We start from the raw sequence: 20,634 nt of genomic DNA on the forward strand, positions 1-20,634 counted from the left end.
AAAAAAAAAAAAAAAAGAGAGTCAATGCCCGATCTCTGAATCTTAGCAGGTTTAGGTCTGGTTAGTACTTGGATGAGAGACCGCCAAAGAATACCAGGTGCTTTAAGCTTTTGGAATTTTTTCACTTAGTATATAATAAATTTGGCAAAATATAGAGTCAATGCCCGATCTCTGAATATAAGCAGGTTTGGGCCAGGTTAGTACATGGATGGGAGACTGCCTGGGAATACCAGGTGCTTTAAATTTTTGGATATTTTTCACGAATTATATAATAATCTTGCAAAAAAAAAAAAAAAGAGTCAATGCCCGATCTCTGAATCTTAGCAGGTTTGGGCCAGGTTAGTACTTGGATGAGAGACCGCCTAGGAATACCAGGTGCTTTAAGCTTTTGGGGTTTCTTTCCTACTTTTATAATGTACTGGCGAGTAGATATGCTGATCTTTAAATAGCCTTCTCTTTGCAGCAGTCTTCGCTTATGGCCATACCAGCCTGGCTATACCCGATCTTGTCTGATCTTGGAAGCTAAGCAGGTTTGGGCCTGGTTAGTGCCTGGATGGGAGACCGCCTGGGAATGCCAGGTACTCTAAGCTATTTTGAAATTTTTCACTTAGTATATAATAATTTTGCCAAAAAATAGAGTCAATGCCCGATCTCTGAATATAAGCAGGTTTGCGCCAGGTTAGTACATGGATGGGAGACTGCCTGGGAATATCAGGTGCTTTAAATTTTTGGATATTTTTCACGAATTATATAATAATCTTGCAAAAAAAAAAAAAAAAAAAAAAAGAGTCAATGCCCGATCTCTGAATCTTAGCAGGTTTAGGTCTGGTTAGTACTTGGATGAGAGACCGCCAAGGAATACCAGGTGCTTTAAGCTTTTGGAATTTTTTCACTTAGTATATAATAAATTTGGCAAAAAATAGAGTCAATGCCCGATCTCTGAATATAAGCAGGTTTGGGCCAGGTTAGTACATGGATGGGAGACTGCCTGGGAATACCAGGTGCTTTAAATTTTTGGATATTTTTCACAAATTATATAATAATCTTGCAAAAAAAAAAAAAAAATAGAGTCAATGCCCGATCTCTGAATCTTAGCAGGTTAAGGTCTGGTTAGTACTTGAATGATAGACCGCCAAGGAATACCAGGTGCTTTAAGCTTTTGGAATTTTTTCACTTAGTATATAATAAATTTGGCAAAAAATAGAGTCAATGCCCGATCTCTGAATATAAGCAGGTTTGGGCCAGGTTAGTACTTGGATGAGAGACCGCCTAGGAATACCAGGTGCTTTAAGCTTTTGGGGTTTCTTTCCTACTTTTATAATGTACTGGCGAGTAGATTGGCTGATCTTTAAATAGCCTTCTCTTTGCAGCAGTCTTCGCTTATGGCCATACCAGCCTGGCTATGCCCGATCTTGTCTGATCTCGGAAGCTAAGCAGGTTTGGGCCTGGTTAGTGCCTGGATGGGAGACCGACTGAGAATGCCAGGTACTCTAAGCTATTTTGAAATTTTTCACTTAGTATATAATAATTTTGCCAAAAAATAGAGTCAATGCCCGATCTCTGAATATAAGCAGGTTTGCGCCAGGTTAGTACATGGATGGGAGACTGCCTGGGAATATCAGGTGCTTTAAATTTTTGGATATTTTTCACGAATTATATAATAATCTTGCAAAAAAAAAAAAAAAAAAAGAAGAAGTCAATGCCCGATCTCTGAATCTTAGCAGGTTAAGGTCTGGTTAGTACTTGAATGATAGACCGCCAAGGAATACCAGGTGCTTTAAGCTTTTGGAATTTTTTCACTTAGTATATAATAAATTTGGCAAAAAATAGAGTCAATGCCCGATCTCTGAATATAAGCAGGTTTGGGCCAGGTAAGTACTTGGATGAGAGACCGCCTGGGAATGCCAGGTACTCTAAGCTATTTTGAAATTTTTCACTTAGTATATAATAATTTTGCCAAAAAATAGAGTCAATGCCCGATCTCTGAATATAAGCAGGTTTGCGCCAGGTTAGTACATGGATGGGAGACTGCCTGGGAATATCAGGTGCTTTAAATTTTTGGATATTTTTTCACGAATTATATAATAATCTTGCAAAAAAAAAAAAAAAAAAAAAGAGAGTCAATGCCCGATCTCTGAATCTTAGCAGGTTTAGGTCTGGTTAGTACTTGGATGAGAGACCGCCAAAGAATACCAGGTGCTTTAAGCTTTTGGAATTTTTTCACTTAGTATATAATAAATTTGGCAAAATATAGAGTCAATGCCCGATCTCTGAATATAAGCAGGTTTGGGCCAGGTTAGTACTTGGATGAGAGACCGCCTAGGAATACCAGGTGCTTTAAGCTTTTGGGGTTTCTTTCCTACTTTTATAATGTACTGGCGAGTAGATTGGCTGATCTTTAAATAGCCTTCTCTTTGCAGCAGTCTTCGCTTATGGCCATACCAGCCTGGCTATGCCCGATCTTGTCTGATCTCGGAAGCTAAGCAGGTTTGGGCCTGGTTAGTGCCTGGATGGGAGACCGACTGAGAATGCCAGGTACTCTAAGCTATTTTGAAATTTTTCACTTAGTATATAATAATTTTGCCAAAAAATAGAGTCAATGCCCGATCTCTGAATATAAGCAGGTTTGCGCCAGGTTAGTACATGGATGGGAGACTGCCTGGGAATATCAGGTGCTTTAAATTTTTGGATATTTTTCACGAATTATATAATAATCTTGCAAAAAAAAAAAAAAAAAAAAAAGAGTCAATGCCCGATCTCTGAATCTTAGCAGGTTTAGGTCTGGTTAGTACTTGGATGAGAGACCGCCAAGGAATACCAGGTGCTTTAAGCTTTTGGAATTTTTTCACTTAGTATATAATAAATTTGGCAAAAAATAGAGTCAATGCCCGATCTCTGAATATAAGCAGGTTTGGGCCAGGTTAGTACATGGATGGGAGACTGCCTGGGAATACCAGGTGCTTTAAATTTTTGGATATTTTTCACAAATTATATAATAATCTTGCAAAAAAAAAAAAAAATAGAGTCAATGCCCGATCTCTGAATCTTAGCAGGTTAAGGTCTGGTTAGTACTTGAATGATAGACCGCCAAGGAATACCAGGTGCTTTAAGCTTTTGGAATTTTTTCACTTAGTATATAATAAATTTGGCAAAAAATAGAGTCAATGCCCGATCTCTGAATATAAGCAGGTTTGGGCCAGGTTAGTACTTGGATGAGAGACCGCCTAGGAATACCAGGTGCTTTAAGCTTTTGGGGTTTCTTTCCTACTTTTATAATGTACTGGCGAGTAGATTGGCTGATCTTTAAATAGCCTTCTCTTTGCAGCAGTCTTCGCTTATGGCCATACCAGCCTGGCTATGCCCGATCTTGTCTGATCTCGGAAGCTAAGCAGGTTTGGGCCTGGTTAGTGCCTGGATGGGAGACCGCCTGGGAATGCCAGGTACTCTAAGCTATTTTGAAATTTTTCACTTAGTATATAATAATTTTGCCAAAAAATAGAGTCAATGCCCGATCTCTGAATATAAGCAGGTTTGCGCCAGGTTAGTACATGGATGGGAGACTTCCTGGGAATATCAGGTGCTTTAAATTTTTGGATATTTTTCACGAATTATATAATAATCTTGCAAAAAAAAAAAAAAAAAAAAAGAGTCAATGCCCGATCTCTGAATCTTAGCAGGTTTAGGTCTGGTTAGTACTTGGATGAGAGACCGCCAAGGAATACCAGGTGCTTTAAGCTTTTGGAATTTTTTCACTTAGTATATAATAAATTTGGCAAAAAATAGAGTCAGTGCCCGATCTCTGAATATAAGCAGGTTTGGGCCAGGTTAGTACATGGATGGGAGACTGCCTGGGAATACCAGGTGCTTTAAATTTTTGGATATTTTTCACAAATTATATAATAATCTTGCAAAAAAAAAAAAAAAAATAGAGTCAATGCCCGATCTCTGAATCTTAGCAGGTTTAGGTCTGGTTAGTACTTGGTTGAAAGACCGCCTAGGAATACCAGGTGCTTAAAGCTTTTGGAATTTTTTCACTTAGTTTATAATAAATTTGGCAAAAAATAGAGTCAATGCCCGATCTCTGAATATAAGCAGGTTTGGGCCAGGTTAGTACATGGATGGGAGACTGCCTGGGAATACCAGGTGCTTTAAATTTGTGGATATTTTTCACGAATTATATAATAATCTTGCAAAAAAAAAAAAAAAGAAGAAGTCAATGCCCGATCTCTGAATCTTAGCAGGTTAAGGTCTGGTTAGTACTTGAATGATAGACCGCCAAGGAATACCAGGTGCTTTAAGCTTTTGGAATTTTTTCACTTAGTATATAATAAATTTGGCAAAAAATAGAGTCAATGCCCGATCTCTGAATATAAGCAGGTTTGGGCCAGGTTAGTACTTGGATGAGAGACCGCCTAGGAATACCAGGTGCTTTAAGCTTTTGGGGTTTCTTTCTTACTTTTATAATGTACTGGCGAGTAGATTGGCTGATCTTTAAATAGCCTTCTCTTTGCAGCAGTCTTCGCTTATGGCCATACCAGCCTGGCTATGCCCGATCTTGTCTGATCTCGGAAGCTAAGCAGGTTTGGGCCTGGTTAGTGCCTGGATGGGAGACCGACTGAGAATGCCAGGTACTCTAAGCTATTTTGAAATTTTTCACTTAGTATATAATAATTTTGCCAAAAAATAGAGTCAATGCCCGATCTCTGAATATAAGCAGGTTTGCGCCAGGTTAGTACATGGATGGGAGACTGCCTGGGAATATCAGGTGCTTTAAATTTTTGGATATTTTTCACGAATTATATAATAATCTTGCAAAAAAAAAAAAAAAAAGAAGAAGTCAATGCCCGATCTCTGAATCTTAGCAGGTTAAGGTCTGGTTAGTACTTGAATGATAGACCGCCAAGGAATACCAGGTGCTTTAAGCTTTTGGAATTTTTTCACTTAGTATATAATAAATTTGGCAAAAAATAGAGTCAATGCCCGATCTCTGAATATAAGCAGGTTTGGGCCAGGTAAGTACTTGGATGAGAGACCGCCTGGGAATGCCAGGTACTCTAAGCTATTTTGAAATTTTTCACTTAGTATACAATAATTTTGCCAAAAAATAGAGTCAATGCCCGATCTCTGAATATAAGCAGGTTTGCGCCAGGTTAGTACATGGATGGGAGACTGCCTGGGAATATCAGGTGCTTTAAATTTTTGGATATTTTTTCACGAATTATATAATAATCTTGCAAAAAAAAAAAAAAAAAAAAAAAGAGAGTCAATGCCCGATCTCTGAATCTTAGCAGGTTTAGGTCTGGTTAGTACTTGGATGAGAGACCGCCAAAGAATACCAGGTGCTTTAAGCTTTTGGAATTTTTTCACTTAGTATATAATAAATTTGGCAAAATATAGAGTCAATGCCCGATCTCTGAATATAAGCAGGTTTGGGCCAGGTTAGTACATGGATGGGAGACTGCCTGGGAATACCAGGTGCTTTAAATTTTTGGATATTTTTCACGAATTATATAATAATCTTGCAAAAAAAAAAAAAAGAGTCAATGCCCGATCTCTGAATTTTAGCAGGTTTAGGTCTAGTTAGTACTTGGATGAGAGACCGCCAAGGAATACCAGGTGCTTTAAGCTTTTGGAATTTTTTCACTTAGTATATAATAAATTTGGCAAAAAATAGAGTCAATGCCCGATCTCTGAATATAAGCAGGTTTGGGCCAGGTTAGTACATGGATGGGAGACTGCCTGGGAATACCAGGTGCTTTAAATTTTTGGATATTTTTCACAAATTATATAATAATCTTGCAAAAAAAAAAAAAAATAGAGTCAATGCCCGATCTCTGAATCTTAGCAGGTTAAGGTCTGGTTAGTACTTGAATGATAGACCGCCAAGGAATACCAGGTGCTTTAAGCTTTTGGAATTTTTTCACTTAGTATATAATAAATTTGGCAAAAAATAGAGTCAATGCCCGATCTCTGAATATAAGCAGGTTTGGGCCAGGTTAGTACTTGGATGAGAGACCGCCTAGGAATACCAGGTGCTTTAAGCTTTTGGGGTTTCTTTCCTACTTTTATAATGTACTGGCGAGTAGATTGGCTGATCTTTAAATAGCCTTCTCTTTGCAGCAGTCTTCGCTTATGGCCATACCAGCCTGGCTATGCCCGATCTTGTCTGATCTCGGAAGCTAAGCAGGTTTGGGCCTGGTTAGTGCCTGGATGGGAGACCGCCTGGGAATGCCAGGTACTCTAAGCTATTTTGAAATTTTTCACTTAGTATATAATAATTTTGCCAAAAAATAGAGTCAATGCCCGATCTCTGAATATAAGCAGGTTTGCGCCAGGTTAGTACATGGATGGGAGACTTCCTGGGAATATCAGGTGCTTTAAATTTTTGGATATTTTTCACGAATTATATAATAATCTTGCAAAAAAAAAAAAAGAGTCAATGCCCGATCTCTGAATCTTAGCAGGTTTAGGTCTGGTTAGTACTTGGATGAGAGACCGCCAAGGAATACCAGGTGCTTTAAGCTTTTGGAATTTTTTCACTTAGTATATAATAAATTTGGCACAATATAGAGTCAATGCCCGATCTCTGAATATAAGCAGGTTTGGGCCAGGTTAGTACATGGATGGGAGACTGCCTGGGAATACCAGGTGCTTTAAATTTTTGGATATTTTTCACGAATTATATAATAATCTTGCAAAAAAAAAAAAAAAAAAAAAAGAGTCAATGCCCGATCTCTTAATCTTAGCAGGTTTAGGTCTGGTTAGTACTTGGATGAGAGACCGCCAAGGAATACCAGGTGCTTTAAGCTTTTGGAATTTTTTCACTTAGTATATAATAAATTTGGCAAAAAATAGAGTCAGTGCCCGATCTCTGAATATAAGCAGGTTTGGGCCAGGTTAGTACATGGATGGGAGACTGCCTGGGAATACCAGGTGCTTTAAATTTTTGGATATTTTTCACAAATTATATAATAATCTTGCAAAAAAAAAAAAAAAAATAGAGTCAATGCCCGATCTCTGAATCTTAGCAGGTTTAGGTCTGGTTAGTACTTGGTTGAAAGACCGCCTAGGAATACCAGGTGCTTAAAGCTTTTGGAATTTTTTCACTTAGTTTATAATAAATTTGGCAAAAAATAGAGTCAATGCCCGATCTCTGAATATAAGCAGGTTTGGGCCAGGTTAGTACATGGATGGGAGACTGCCTGGGAATACCAGGTGCTTTAAATTTGTGGATATTTTTCACGAATTATATAATAATCTTGCAAAAAAAAAAATAAAGAAGAAGTCAATGCCCGATCTCTGAATCTTAGCAGGTTAAGGTCTGGTTAGTACTTGAATGATAGACCGCCAAGGAATACCAGGTGCTTTAAGCTTTTGGAATTTTTTCACTTAGTATATAATAAATTTGGCAAAAAATAGAGTCAATGCCCGATCTCTGAATATAAGCAGGTTTGGGCCAGGTTAGTACTTGGATGAGAGACCGCCTAGGAATACCAGGTGCTTTAAGCTTTTGGGGTTTCTTTCTTACTTTTATAATGTACTGGCGAGTAGATTGGCTGATCTTTAAATAGCCTTCTCTTTGCAGCAGTCTTCGCTTATGGCCATACCAGCCTGGCTATGCCCGATCTTGTCTGATCTCGGAAGCTAAGCAGGTTTGGGCCTGGTTAGTGCCTGGATGGGAGACAGACTGAGAATGCCAGGTACTCTAAGCTATTTTGAAATTTTTCACTTAGTATATAATAATTTTGCCAAAAAATAGAGTCAATGCCCGATCTCTGAATATAAGCAGGTTTGCGCCAGGTTAGTACATGGATGGGAGACTGCCTGGGAATATCAGGTGCTTTAAATTTTTGGATATTTTTCACGAATTATATAATAATCTTGCAAAAAAAAAAAAAAAAAGAAGAAGTCAATGCCCGATCTCTGAATCTTAGCAGGTTAAGGTCTGGTTAGTACTTGAATGATAGACCGCCAAGGAATACCAGGTGCTTTAAGCTTTTGGAATTTTTTCACTTAGTATATAATAAATTTGGCAAAAAATAGAGTCAATGCCCGATCTCTGAATATAAGCAGGTTTGGGCCAGGTAAGTACTTGGATGAGAGACCGCCTGGGAATGCCAGGTACTCTAAGCTATTTTGAAATTTTTCACTTAGTATATAATAATTTTGCCAAAAAATAGAGTCAATGCCCGATCTCTGAATATAAGCAGGTTTGCGCCAGGTTAGTACATGGATGGGAGACTGCCTGGGAATATCAGGTGCTTTAAATTTTTGGATATTTTTTCACGAATTATATAATAATCTTGCAAAAAAAAAAAAAAAAAAAAAAGAGAGTCAATGCCCGATCTCTGAATCTTAGCAGGTTTAGGTCTGGTTAGTACTTGGATGAGAGACCGCCAAAGAATACCAGGTGCTTTAAGCTTTTGGAATTTTTTCACTTAGTATATAATAAATTTGGCAAAATATAGAGTCAATGCCCGATCTCTGAATATAAGCAGGTTTGGGCCAGGTTAGTACATGGATGGGAGACTGCCTGGGAATACCAGGTGCTTTAAATTTTTGGATATTTTTCACGAATTATATAATAATCTTGCAAAAAAAAAAAAAAGAGTCAATGCCCGATCTCTGAATTTTAGCAGGTTTAGGTCTAGTTAGTACTTGGATGAGAGACCGCCAAGGAATACCAGGTGCTTTAAGCTTTTGGAATTTTTTCACTTAGTATATAATAAATTTGGCAAAAAATAGAGTCAATGCCCGATCTCTGAATATAAGCAGGTTTGGGCCAGGTTAGTACATGGATGGGAGACTGCCTGGGAATACCAGGTGCTTTAAATTTTTGGATATTTTTCACGAATTATATAATAATCTTGCAAAAAAAAAAAAAAAAGAAGAAGTCAATGCCCGATCTCTGAATCTTAGCAGGTTAAGGTCTGGTTAGTACTTGAATGATAGACCGCCAAGGAATACCAGGTGCATTAAGCTATTGGAATTTTTTCACTTAGTATATAATAAATTTGGCAAAAAATAGAGTCAATGCCCGATCTCTGAATATAAGCAGGTTTGGGCCAGGTTAGTACTTGGATGAGAGACCGCCTAGGAATACCAGGTGCTTTAAGCTTTTGGGGTTTCTTTCCTACTTTTATAATGTACTGGCGAGTAGATTGGCTGATCTTTAAATAGCCTTCTCTTTGCAGCAGTCTTCGCTTATGGCCATACCAGCCTGGCTATGCCCGATCTTGTCTGATCTCGGAAGCTAAGCAGGTTTGGGCCTGGTTAGTGCCTGGATGGGAGACCGACTGAGATTGCCAGGTACTCTAAGCTGTTTTGAAATTTTTCACTTAGTATATAATAATTTTGCCAAAAAATAGAGTCAATGCCCGATCTCTGAATATAAGCAGGTTTGCGCCAGGTTAGTACATGGATGGGAGACTGCCTGGGAATATCAGGTGCTTTAAATTTTTGGATATTTTTCACGAATTATATAATAATCTTGCAAAAAAAAAAAAAAGAGTCAATGCCCGATCTCTGAATCTTAGCAGGTTTAGGTCTGGTTAGTACTTGGATGAGAGACCACCAAGGAATACCAGGTGCTTTAAGCTTTTGGAATTTTTTCACTTAGTATATAATAAATTTGGCAAAAAATAGAGTCAATGCCCGATCTCTGAATATAAGCAGGTTTGGGCCAGGTTAGTACATGGATGGGAGACTGCCTGGGAATACCAGGTGCTTTAAATTTTTGGATATTTTTCACAAATTATATAATAATCTTGCAAAAAAAAAAAAAAAATAGAGTCAATGCCCGATCTCTGAATCTTAGCAGGTTAAGGTCTGGTTAGTACTTGAATGATAGACCGCCAAGGAATACCAGGTGCTTTAAGCTTTTGGAATTTTTTCACTTAGTATATAATAAATTTGGCAAAAAATAGAGTCAATGCCCGATCTCTGAATATAAGCAGGTTTGGGCCAGGTTAGTACTTGGATGAGAGACCGCCTAGGAATACCAGGTGCTTTAAGCTTTTGGGGTTTCTTTCCTACTTTTATAATGTACTGGCGAGTAGATTGGCTGATCTTTAAATAGCCTTCTCTTTGCAGCAGTCTTCGCTTATGGCCATACCAGCCTGGCTATGCCCGATCTTGTCTGATCTTGGAAGCTAAGCAGGTTTGGGCCTGGTTAGTGCCTGGATGGGAGACCGAATGAGAATGCCAGGTACTCTAAGCTATTTTGAAATTTTTCACTTAGTATATAATAATTTTGCCAAAAAATAGAGTCAATGCCCGATCTCTGAATATAAGCAGGTTTGCGCCAGGTTAGTACATGTATGGGAGACTGCCTGGGAATATCAGGTGCTTTAAATTTTTGGAAATTTTTCACGAATTATATAATAATCTTGCAAAAAAAAAAAAAAAAAGAAGAAGTCAATGCCCGATCTCTGAATCTTAGCAGGTTAAGGTCTGGTTAGTACTTGAATGATAGACCGCCAAGGAATACCAGGTGCTTTAAGCTTTTGGAATTTTTTCACTTAGTATATAATAAATTTGGCAAAAAATAGAGTCAATGCCCGATCTCTGAATATAAGCAGGTTTGGGCCAGGTAAGTACTTGGATGAGAGACCGCCTGGGAATGCCAGGTACTCTAAGCTATTTTGAAATTTTTCACTTAGTATATAATAATTTTGCCAAACAATAGAGTCAATGCCCGATCTCTGAATATAAGCAGGTTTGCGCCAGGTTAGTACATGGATGGGAGACTGCCTGGGAATATCAGGTGCTTTAAATTTTTGGATATTTTTCACGAATTATATAATAATCTTGCAAAAAAAAAAAAAAAGAGTCAATGCCCGATCTCTGAATCTTAGCAGGTTTAGGTCTGGTTAGTACTTGGATGAGAGACCACCAAGGAATACCAGGTGCTTTAAGCTTTTGGAATTTTTTCACTTAGTATATAATAAATTTGGCAAAAAATAGAGTCAATGCCCGATCTCTGAATATAAGCAGGTTTGGGCCAGGTTAGTACATGGATGGGAGACTGCCTGGGAATACCAGGTGCTTTAAATTTTTGGATATTTTTCACAAATTATATAATAATCTTGCAAAAAAAAAAAAAAAATAGAGTCAATGCCCGATCTCTGAATCTTAGCAGGTTAAGGTCTGGTTAGTACTTGAATGATAGACCGCCAAGGAATACCAGGTGCTTTAAGCTTTTGGAATTTTTTCACTTAGTATATAATAAATTTGGCAAAAAATAGAGTCAATGCCCGATCTCTGAATATAAGCAGGTTTGGGCCAGGTTAGTACTTGGATGAGAGACCGCCTAGGAATACCAGGTGCTTTAAGCTTTTGGGGTTTCTTTCCTACTTTTATAATGTACTGGCGAGTAGATTGGCTGATCTTTAAATAGCCTTCTCTTTGCAGCAGTCTTCGCTTATGGCCATACCAGCCTGGCTATGCCCGATCTTGTCTGATCTTGGAAGCTAAGCAGGTTTGGGCCTGGTTAGTGCCTGGATGGGAGACCGACTGAGAATGCCAGGTACTCTAAGCTATTTTGAAATTTTTCACTTAGTATATAATAATTTTGCCAAAAAATAGAGTCAATGCCCGATCTCTGAATATAAGCAGGTTTGCGCCAGGTTAGTACATGTATGGGAGACTGCCTGGGAATATCAGGTGCTTTAAATTTTTGGATATTTTTCACGAATTATATAATAATCTTGCAAAAAAAAAAAAAAAAAGAAGAAGTCAATGCCCGATCTCTGAATCTTAGCAGGTTAAGGTCTGGTTAGTACTTGAATGATAGACCGCCAAGGAATACCAGGTGCTTTAAGCTTTTGGAATTTTTTCACTTAGTATATAATAAATTTGGCAAAAAATAGAGTCAATGCCCGATCTCTGAATATAAGCAGGTTTGGGCCAGGTAAGTACTTGGATGAGAGACCGCCTGGGAATGCCAGGTACTCTAAGCTATTTTGAAATTTTTCACTTAGTATATAATAATTTTGCCAAAAAAAAGAGTCAATGCCCGATCTCTGAATATAAGCAGGTTTGCGCCAGGTTAGTACATGGATGGGAGACTGCCTGGGAATATCAGGTGCTTTAAATTTTTGGATATTTTTTCACGAATTATATAATAATCTTGCAAAAAAAAAAAAAAAAAAAAAGAGAGTCAATGCCCGATCTCTGAATCTTAGCAGGTTTAGGTCTGGTTAGTACTTGGATGAGAGACCGCCAAAGAATACCAGGTGCTTTAAGCTTTTGGAATTTTTTCACTTAGTATATAATAAATTTGGCAAAATATAGAGTCAATGCCCGATCTCTGAATATAAGCAGGTTTGGGCCAGGTTAGTACTTGGATGAGAGACCGCCTAGGAATACCAGGTGCTTTAAGCTTTTGGGGTTTCTTTCCTACTTTTATAATGTACTGGCGAGTAGATTGGCTGATCTTTAAATAGCCTTCTCTTTGCAGCAGTCTTCGCTTATGGCCATACCAGCCTGGCTATGCCCGATCTTGTCTGATCTCGGAAGCTAAGCAGGTTTGGGCCTGGTTAGTGCCTGGATGGGAGACCGACTGAGAATGCCAGGTACTCTAAGCTATTTTGAAATTTTTCACTTAGTATATAATAATTTTGCCAAAAAATAGAGTCAATGCCCGATCTCTGAATATAAGCAGGTTTGCGCCAGGTTAGTACATGGATGGGAGACTGCCTGGGAATATCAGGTGCTTTAAATTTTTGGATATTTTTCACGAATTATATAATAATCTTGCAAAAAAAAAAAAAAAAAAAAGAGTCAATGCCCGATCTCTGAATCTTAGCAGGTTTAGGTCTGGTTAGTACTTGGATGAGAGACCGCCAAGGAATACCAGGTGCTTTAAGCTTTTGGAATTTTTTCACTTAGTATATAATAAATTTGGCAAAAAATAGAGTCAATGCCCGATCTCTGAATATAAGCAGGTTTGGGCCAGGTTAGTACATGGATGGGAGACTGCCTGGGAATACCAGGTGCTTTAAATTTTTGGATATTTTTCACAAATTATATAATAATCTTGCAAAAAAAAAAAAAATAGAGTCAATGCCCGATCTCTGAATCTTAGCAGGTTAAGGTCTGGTTAGTACTTGAATGATAGACCGCCAAGGAATACCAGGTGCTTTAAGCTTTTGGAATTTTTTCACTTAGTATATAATAAATTTGGCAAAAAATAGAGTCAATGCCCGATCTCTGAATATAAGCAGGTTTGGGCCAGGTTAGTACTTGGATGAGAGACCGCCTAGGAATACCAGGTGCTTTAAGCTTTTGGGGTTTCTTTCCTACTTTTATAATGTACTGGCGAGTAGATTGGCTGATCTTTAAATAGCCTTCTCTTTGCAGCAGTCTTCGCTTATGGCCATACCAGCCTGGCTATGCCCGATCTTGTCTGATCTCGGAAGCTAAGCAGGTTTGGGCCTGGTTAGTGCCTGGATGGGAGACCGCCTGGGAATGCCAGGTACTCTAAGTTATTTTGAAATTTTTCACTTAGTATATAATAATTTTGCCAAAAAATAGAGTCAATGCCCGATCTCTGAATATAAGCAGGTTTGCGCCAGGTTAGTACATGGATGGGAGACTGCCTGGGAATATCAGGTGCTTTAAATTTTTGGATATTTTTCACGAATTATATAATAATCTTGCAAAAAAAAAAAAAAAAAAAAAAAAGAGTCAATGCCCGATCTCTGAATCTTAGCAGGTTTAGGTCTGGTTAGTACTTGGATGAGAGACCGCCAAGGAATACCAGGTGCTTTAAGCTTTTGGAATTTTTTCACTTAGTATATAATAAATTTGGCAAAATATAGAGTCAATGCCCGATCTCTGAATATAAGCAGGTTTGGGCCAGGTTAGTACATGGATGGGAGACTGCCTGGGAATACCAGGTGCTTTAAATTTTTGGATATTTTTCACGAATTATATAATAATCTTGCAAAAAAAAAAAAAAAGAGTCAATGCCTGATCTCTGAATCTTAGCAGGTTAAGGTCTGGTTAGTACTTGAATGAGAGACCGCCAAGGAATACCAGGTGCTTTAAGCTTTTGGCATTTTTTCACTTAGTATATAATAAATTTGGCCAAAAATAGAGTCAATGCCCGATCTCTGAATATAAGCAGGTTTGGGCCAGGTTAGTACATGGATGGGAGACTGCCTGGGAATACCAGGTGCTTTAAATTTTTGGATATTTTTCACAAATTATATAATAATCTTGCAAAAAAAAAAAAAAAAGAGTCAATGCCCGATCTCTGAATTTTAGCAGGTTTAGGTCTAGTTAGTACTTGGATGAGAGACCGCCAAGGAATACCAGGTGCTTTAAGCTTTTGGGTTTTCTTTCCTACTTATATAATGTACTGGCGAGTAGATTGGCTGATCTTTAAATAGCCTTCTCTTTGCAGCAGTCTTCGCTTACGGCCATACCAGCCTGGCTATGCCCGATCTCGTCTGATCTCGGAAGTTAAGCAGGTTTGGGCCTGGTTAGTACTTGGATGGGAGACCGCCTGGGAATACCAGGTACTGTAAGCTTTTTGGAAATTTTTCACTTAGTATATAATAATTTTGCCAAAAAATAGAGTCAATGCCCGATCTCTGAATATAAGCAGGTTTGGGCCAGGTTAGTACATGGATGGGAGACTGCCTGGGAATACCAGGTGCTTTAAATTTTTGGATATTTTTCACGAATTATATAATAATCTTGCAAAAAAAAAAAAAAAGAGTCAATGCCCGATCTATGAATCTTAGCAGGTTTAGGTCTGGTTAGTACTTGGTTGAAAGACCGCCTAGGAATACCAGGTGCTTAACGCTTTTGGAATTTTTTCACTTAGTATATAATAAATTTGGCAAAAAATAGAGTCAATGCCCGATCTCTAAATTTTAGCAGGTTTCGGTCTGGTTAGTACTTGGATGAGAGACCGCCTAGGAATACTAGGTGCTTTAAGCTTTTGGGTTTTCTTTCCTACTTATATAATGTACTGGCGAGTAGATTGGCTGATCTTTAAATAGCATTCTCTTTGCAGCAGTCTTCGCTTACGGCCATACCAACCTGGCAACGCTAGAGTGCTAGCAGGAAGTGAGGTGGCAGTAGTGGGTGAGAGTAGGCTCACCATTGTTGTTTGTAAACCCATTTTTTGTTTAAAGTTAGCTTTTTTTCTGTTTTTCTGTTTTGTTTTGTTTTTAAGTTCAAACACTTCCCAGCAGCCTAGGCTGTCTGGGGAGGATTTTTATTTTTGGAGGTTTTGTTTTGTTATTTTTTCAAAATTGGACTGATTACATGGAAATGAAATGGCAGGAGAAAGACGCAGGGACTTTGACACGGAAAACACTACAGGACAACGGCTTGGATACAACGAGGCAAAGAAAATGATTATTTATTCAAAGGAAGCAACTGTAATTGTGGATCTGGCAGAGGTGAGAGATGGATCGGTGCAGGATATTATCAAAGAAGTGAATGAAAAAATTGGAGGAGGAAAGATTTTGGCGATAAGACCAAGACAAGGCAAAGAATTCGAGATCACATTATCAAATGAGGAGGAGTGTGAAAAGCTAGAGGATGGACTAAGAATCAGGCAACAATTTTGTGAGATTAGAAAGCTACAAGTAAGAGAATATGTTGTTTCTTTTATGCATTTGCCTGCATATGTTGATGACCAGGATATATTAGATAAATTGGAGGCATGGGGTGTAACTCCCTCAACCAACATTAAGAGAAGAACATATCCGGGTACTGAAATAGCAGATGGTACGAGATATGTAAAGGTCAGGTTCCCAAAGGAAGTTGTATCTCTACCATATAGCAGCAAGTTTGAGACTGCTGAGGGCACACAGTACTTTCAGATTATACACGATCGGCAGGTGAAAACCTGTAGATTGTGTATGGATCCAGGACATGTATTTAAAGATTGCCCGGACTTTATTTGTTACCAGTGCAAAGAGCAGGGGCACTTGGCAAGAAGCTGCAATGCAGTGAAGTGCCCGGAATGTAGGAAAGTGTTGGTGAGGTGCGAATGTTGGATGGGGGAGGGAGAAAATAGTAGTGAACAAGAAACAGATATGGTTGTTAATGTGGGTGGGCAAAAGCAGAGGGAAACCGAGATGGACAATGTTTTAAACAAGGAGATGGAAGATTGTGGACTGGGAGAGGAAAATGAAGAGGAAGAACATCAAGCAGACACAGGAGGAGAGGAAAAAGAAAATGATGGAGAAAAAACAATATCACAAGGGACGGTGCAAAGGACCATGGAAATAAGCAAAGAACAGGAGGAACAAAAAAACAATGAGGAAGGTTATCAGGAGGGGAGAATGGAGATAAAAGGAGAAGAGAAACACTGTGGACTGAGAGAGGACAATGGAGAGAAAGAACATCAGGGGGACACAGGAGAAAAGAAGAAAGAACTAGATGGAGAAATAACAACATCTCAATGGACTGTGCAAAAGACTATGGATATGAGCGAGGAACATGGGGAACAACAAAACGACGAGGAAGGTTATCAGGAGAGGAGAATGGAGAGAAAAGGAGAAGAGAAACGTAGGAAAGAACGAGAAGGAATACAAAGAAGAAGAACTTTAAAGGTAACACCCAATATAGACATTGCAAAGAAAAGATTTTTAAGGCAAGGAATATTAAAAGACAAGGAGGGTTGTGAGAACAGATTTGATGTACTGAGAGATATGGAGCATGACTGAAAAAAAAATGAAATGTTTTAATTATTTATTTTATATTGTTTTTATGTTTTTAAGAGTTGTTTCATTTAATGCACGAGGTTTAATGGATGTGGAGAAATTTGAAAATATGAGGGAATTATGTAGAGGGGTGGATGTATTTGTATTACAAGAAACGAATTGGAAAAATTATTGTGTTAAAAGGTTTGAAAATGTATGGGATGGGAATATACATTGTAATAATGGTACAGAGAAAACTGGGAAAGGGGTTGCTATTTTAATAAGAAGAGAGGTGTGTGAAAAAGAAAGTGTGGTGTTTAATGATGGAGCAGGGAAATGTTTAGCTGTTGAAATAGAAAAAGGAAATGAGAGATGTACAATATGTAACATACATGCTCCAAATGAAGAAAAGCAAAAGGTGGAATTTTTTAAAACAATATCTGCAAATGTAAGAATTAATGAAAGGGTGATTTTAATGGGGGATTTTAATACTGTTTTTACAGAATTAGACTTAGCAAGTAATATGGTTTTTAAGACTGATAAGGGAAGGGAGGAGTTGAACAAACTGATGGGGGATTTTAAATTGATTGATGTGTGGAGAGAAAGAAATAGAACGAGTAGACAATTTTCAAGAAGACAATTTGTTTTAAAAGAACTGAAACAAAGTAGGATTGATTATATTTTATGTACAGAGGAAATGCAAGGGAATATTACTAATGTTTATTATAAACGAGTTGGTCTTAGTGATCATTCTCTCTTATTTTTAACATTAGATTCTTCAAGTGTGAAAAGGGGAGGGGGAGTGTGGGTTTTAAATGCAAAGATTTTAAAGAGTAATGCATATCAGGAAAGTATTAAAGGGATTGTGGAAGAAAGCAAAATTAATAGAATGTATAGGGAAGAGAAAAGAGTATGGTGGGATAGTGTTAAGTGGGAAATAAAGACATTTTCAATAGAATACAGCAAAAATGTCAGAAAATTAGAAAGACAGAAGGAAACCGAATTAACCAAACTCCTGAATAATGAGTTAAGTAAAGTGTCAGAAAGCAATGGAAAAGAGGAAATTGAAAAAATAATAATGCTACAAGATAAATTAAAGATATTAGAAGAGGAAAAATGTAAGGGTGCAATTATAAGAAGTAAAGCAAAATATGCAGTAGAGGGAGAAAGATGCACAAAATTTTTCTTTAATTTAGAACAAAATAGGCAGAAGGCTGATCTATTGAAAGAAGTCTTAAATAAAAAAGGGGAAATAGAAACAGAAACTAAAGAAATTTTGAAAACAGTAAAGCAATATTACATGGACATGTTTAAGGGACAAGGTATAGGAAAAAATGATGAGGAGTTTTTGATTAAACAAATTAAATCTAAGTTAACAGGTGAGGACAGGATTTTGTGTGATGAAGAAATTAAGGAAGAAGAAATAGATATTGCAATTCAACAGTTAAAACCTGGAAAGAGCCCTGGTGTGGATGGTTTGACTAATGAATTTTATAAAACTTTTAGAGAAATGTTAGTGCCAATTTTAAAAGAAGTTTTTGAAGAAATTTTCAAGAAGGGGGTGTTGAGTGAAAAAATGAAGATCGGCATGGTAAAAATGATTTACAAAAAAAGCGGTAATCCAAAAGATCTTAAAAATTTTAGACCTATATCCATGTTGAATACAGATTTTAAAATATTAGCAAAAGTATTAGCAAACAGATTAAAAAAGGTTTTACCAAAAATAATAAAAACAACACAGGCATACGGGGTGCAAGGAAGAGATATAGTAGATGTGGTTAAAAGTATAAGAGACACAATTTATTATATGAAGGAGAAGGGAAAGGGGGGATTTTTAATAAGTCTGGATTTAGAAAAGGCATTTGACAGGGTAGAGCATGAGTTTTTATTTGATGTTCTTAAGGCTTTTGGTTTTGGAGAAAATTTTAGAAAATGGATTTGGATTTTTTACTCAGATGTGTTAACATGCATAAAATGCAATGGTTTTTTAACGGATTGTTTTCAACCAACAAGGTCGATCAGGCAAGGATGCCCACTGTCTGCCTTACTTTACTCTCTGGTAGCCGAGCCACTTGGTTTGGCTATTAAGGCAGACAGAGAAATCAAAGGAATACAAATAAAGAACCATTTCCAAAGAGAAGCAGTGTATCAGTATGCAGATGATACAACCTTGTTGGTAGAAGACATCCAAAGTATAGATAGGGCAATGGGGATTTTAGAAAGATATTGTAAAGGGTCGGGAGCCAAAGTAAATGTGGGGAAAAGTGTGTGTATGAGGATTGGCAGAGTAGAGGAAATACCGCAGCATATACAATTCAAGGAGGAAATGCAGCACATCAAGATTTTGGGGTTGTGGGTTGGTATTGATTCTAATAAGGCAGACACTTTGAATTGGGAAGGTGTTTTAAATGGAATTGGAAAAAGACTGAGATTTTGGCAAATTAGAGATTTAAAGCTAAGGGGGAAAGTTTTAATTATAAATTCATTGATGCTGTCGAAAGTCTGGTATGTGTTGGGAGTAACCCCATTGCCTCATCTGTACTACAAAAAAATGAAAGAATTGGTTTTAAAGTTTTTATGGGGAAATGGAAGGGCTAAGATTGCATATGATACATTACTTGGAAACATAAAGGAGGGAGGATTGGGACTTTTAGATCCATTTTTAAGAATGAGAACGCTGAGAATTAAAACAGTTCAGAAGTTTCTAGAGAGCAAAAGTGATGTAATTTGGAAAAGAGTCATGGAATATTACCTGGAAAAATGTAATATGGGATGTAATGTTTTATGGATGAAAATGAAAAGCTGGATGTTAAAAGGTCTGCCATGTTTTTATGTGGAGATTTTGGAATCATGGGGGGAATTTTTAGAAAATGTACTGATTTTACCTAAAGGAAGGGCCCAGCTTTTAGAACAACCATTGTTTTTAAATCCGAATATCATAAGGGACGGTAAGGTCATGTATTATAAAGAATGGTGGGATTGTGGTTTGAGACAAATAAAAGATCTATTGTATGAGGTGATAGAGGGTTATGTACCTTTACAGGCAGTTGTGGATGCATTGAGAGAGGGGGGCAAAAGGGCGTGGAGAAGGAAGTTAGAAGGACAATATGAGGATTTAAAGAAAGCGATACCAAAGGACTGGATTGAAAGAATTGAAAACTATGAGAGTGGGGATGAGAATGAATTTCCAGATGTATTTTTTAAAAGGTTAAATGGGGAAAACGTTCATTTTAATTTATGCAAAGTAAGGAATGTGTATAGTATTTTTAGGTCTATCGCTTTTACAAAACCAGTAGCTTTGAACTACTGGAAAGAAAGATATGATGACTTAAATGAAAATGAAATTTGGGGAAACGTGAGGTTGAAATATATGGAACCAATTTTAGAGAATTTTAATTATTTATTGAGACACAATTGTATATTAACAGAGATGAGATTACATAAAATAGGAATTCAAAATGATGCAAAGTGTAAAGTGTGTATGAAAGAAAAGGAAGGACTGTTACATCTGTTTTTTTATTGTGAAAGGTTAGATGATTTTATGAGAAAAATGAAGGAAATTGCAAAAGAAATTTTGGAGAGGAAGTATGATGAGGACCAAAAGAAGTGGGAAACAATGTTTTTATTTGGTCATAATGACTGTAATATGTATACCTTTAATTTATGTGTAACAATAGCAAAGTATGTAATATGGTTGAGAAGAAACATGGCGAAATATGATGGGAAAAATGTTGATGTGTGGATAATCTTTAAAAACAGGATGGAATACTCTGTGAGACTGTTATGGAATTATTTCTCAATGGAAAACAAAGAGGATGATTTTATAGAAATGATTGTAAGAGGGAATCCAATGTTGGAAATGAAAGAAAATGGTGTAAACTGGCTATGGGGGAAATATGAATAATAATGTCATGGATTGTAACTGTATGAAACAAATTAAATGAATGTAAATTTTTTATAATAA

General features: G+C 37.3%; 1 non-coding gene and 12 pseudogenes across 1 annotated transcript; all 13 read left to right on the forward strand.

Moving 5' to 3' along the window:
* Nucleotides 1-471: 471 nt before the first annotated feature.
* On the forward strand, nucleotides 472-590 carry LOC127936323 (uncharacterized; annotated as a pseudogene).
* Nucleotides 591-1,378: 788 nt separating this feature from the next.
* On the forward strand, nucleotides 1,379-1,497 carry LOC127937086 (uncharacterized; annotated as a pseudogene).
* A 931-nt stretch (nucleotides 1,498-2,428) lies between these two features.
* On the forward strand, nucleotides 2,429-2,547 carry LOC127937087 (uncharacterized; annotated as a pseudogene).
* Nucleotides 2,548-3,333: 786 nt separating this feature from the next.
* On the forward strand, nucleotides 3,334-3,452 carry LOC127936108 (uncharacterized; annotated as a pseudogene).
* Nucleotides 3,453-4,521: 1,069 nt separating this feature from the next.
* Nucleotides 4,522-4,640, forward strand: LOC127937088 (uncharacterized; annotated as a pseudogene).
* Nucleotides 4,641-6,128: 1,488 nt separating this feature from the next.
* Nucleotides 6,129-6,247, forward strand: LOC127936109 (uncharacterized; annotated as a pseudogene).
* Nucleotides 6,248-7,593: 1,346 nt separating this feature from the next.
* Nucleotides 7,594-7,712, forward strand: LOC127937600 (uncharacterized; annotated as a pseudogene).
* Nucleotides 7,713-9,202: 1,490 nt separating this feature from the next.
* Nucleotides 9,203-9,321, forward strand: LOC127937586 (uncharacterized; annotated as a pseudogene).
* Nucleotides 9,322-10,100: 779 nt separating this feature from the next.
* LOC127937553 (uncharacterized) lies at nucleotides 10,101-10,219 on the forward strand (annotated as a pseudogene).
* Nucleotides 10,220-11,420: 1,201 nt separating this feature from the next.
* LOC127937497 (uncharacterized) lies at nucleotides 11,421-11,539 on the forward strand (annotated as a pseudogene).
* Nucleotides 11,540-12,468: 929 nt separating this feature from the next.
* Nucleotides 12,469-12,587, forward strand: LOC127937089 (uncharacterized; annotated as a pseudogene).
* A 783-nt stretch (nucleotides 12,588-13,370) lies between these two features.
* Nucleotides 13,371-13,489, forward strand: LOC127936328 (uncharacterized; annotated as a pseudogene).
* A 929-nt stretch (nucleotides 13,490-14,418) lies between these two features.
* LOC127936380 (5S ribosomal RNA) lies at nucleotides 14,419-14,537 on the forward strand. The gene has a single exon (XR_008148277.1). It is a non-coding gene; the product is annotated as a 5S ribosomal RNA (ribosomal RNA).
* Nucleotides 14,538-20,634: the final 6,097 nt, after the last annotated feature.

This window comes from Carassius gibelio, chromosome A19, assembly GCF_023724105.1.
Source record: "Carassius gibelio isolate Cgi1373 ecotype wild population from Czech Republic chromosome A19, carGib1.2-hapl.c, whole genome shotgun sequence".
NCBI classification, from domain to species: domain Eukaryota; kingdom Metazoa; phylum Chordata; class Actinopteri; order Cypriniformes; family Cyprinidae; genus Carassius; species Carassius gibelio.